This window comes from Mandrillus leucophaeus, unplaced genomic scaffold, assembly GCF_000951045.1.
Source record: "Mandrillus leucophaeus isolate KB7577 unplaced genomic scaffold, Mleu.le_1.0 Scaffold811, whole genome shotgun sequence".
Taxonomy (NCBI): Eukaryota; Metazoa; Chordata; class Mammalia; order Primates; family Cercopithecidae; genus Mandrillus; species Mandrillus leucophaeus.
In genome coordinates, this window is record NW_012108820.1 from 1284915 (window position 1) to 1286959 (window position 2045).

The window sequence follows — 2045 nt, forward strand, 5'->3', positions numbered from 1 at the left end:
ATTAGGTTATATAACAACTTACATTTCTGGATTCTCCTTCTGCCCAATAGTTCTGTATGTCTTTCCTTACATCAATAGTACATAAATGTAATTGTTGTAGAATATCAGTTTGCATTGCATTCAACATAAATAGAAATCTCTATTACAAGGAAGGCATTTTTTTTTTTTTTCACTTTATAAAAATCAAGGGGCGAGTAGCCCAGAGCTGGTTCAGCTGCTCAAGATAACACCAGAAACTGGTAATTCTGCCTGCTTTTCATGCTTTCAGACTCACTGGCATTCACAGCATCAGCTCCGTGGTTTTACCACTCCCCAACCGCACATCTTGGGACTTCTCAGCCTCCATATTGCATGAGCCAATTTCTTCTTATATATATACATATATATGTACATATGTATAATATAAATATAATTGAATACCTTTTGTAGCAAATAACTTCCCTTTTCTTCCCTGTTCGCCCTTACTGATCCTTATTATCTGACACAATAAACACCCTACTAACTTTAAAATGTAGGTAACCCCTTCAAATTTCAAACAAGTTATGTGAAATCAATTATGTGAGTATTTAAAACAACTGCTATATCTACCTCTGTATCTCTACCTGGTTTCAAAATTCTCTGCTAATCCTTTCTAGTCACTTTTTTCATTCTCAAGCTCTTTCATTGTTCTTTAAATTTGTTTTTTTCTGCCGTTGAACCTCTACTCGTGACATTCTTTGGTCTTTATGTATAAAGTTCAGTCATGTTTTTTTTTTTTTTCCTACTGGGAGCTTTGGGTGTCACACCATTGTCTTCTAGCATTAATTGATTTTGAGAAGCACTTTGGGACCAACGCGATGTATTTCTCTTTGTGGGTAGCCTGAGCATTTTCTTCTAATTGCTTTTAGAGTCTTTTAATCTCCCAACATTCAAGCAGAATGTCTTTTTTGAAATTGTTTTTCTCATAACATGAAGTACAGTCTCAATTTTTAGATTTACGTTTTATTTATTTAGATCAGGAAAGCATCCTTCTATTTTGGGGGGTTGTTGTTTCTAAATTTCAAATTTGTTATCTTTGGGAGTCTTATGATCTGTCATTTGGATATCTTAAATTGAGCTTCCTTTTCTATCTTTTTCTACTTTTACTCTATTTCCGGAAGGACACTTTCTTATTCAAAGTTAATTTTTTTCAGTATCAAATCTGTTATTCATGTCTTAAACTAGTATTTTAAAAATTGTGTTTTCCATGTTCTTTTAATTGTGGATGATTCTTTACTTATGACTAATTATTTTAACTTGATAAATGAAAAAATCTGAAATGTTTTCTAAGATTTTTCACCTCCTTTGTTAAATGTCTTTCAAAAGGAGTTAGCCTCTGTGATTCTTTTGAACCACAGCACCCCTTTATTGACACCATGATTTTTCTTCTGCTTTCCTAAAAGAAGGAGGTGAATGCTTATTTGGTGTGGTGTACCAGTGAGCAATTTCTGCATAACAAACCACTCAAAACTTACTGGTTTCATATAATAACTATGTTTAGTTGATGATTCTGTAGAACGACAGTTTAGGCTGGACTCAATTGGATGATTCTTCGAGTTTTTGTTGGGCTCCCTCATGCATTGGTGGTCAACCTGAGGTCAGCTAAGTGACTCTGATTCTGAAAGTTGAGTGACTGCTAGCTAGGGCACCTTACCTGTTCTCCACAGCCTCTCATTTCGTACTAAGCTAGCTTAAGCTTGTGCTCACGGGAGGATAAGGTGTCCAAGAGAGCAAGGAGACACGTGAAGGCACCTTTATACGCTTCTGCTTGCATTGAGTTTGCTACTGTCTCATTAGTGAAAACAAGTCACATGGCTAAGCTCAGCATCACAGTGTGGGAGGACTGCAGAATTACAGGGTAAGGGGGGTGAGATCACCAAAATATTTGTAAAATTTTAAAGTTTTATGTTTTCATAAGGGTGAGTCATTTAACTTCTTTCAGCTAGAAAAAAAGAAAAGCAAGCAGAAATTCCAAAGTTTTGTTTGTGATTACATTTTATACAAAACATGTGGTGTCTCAAAAGCAT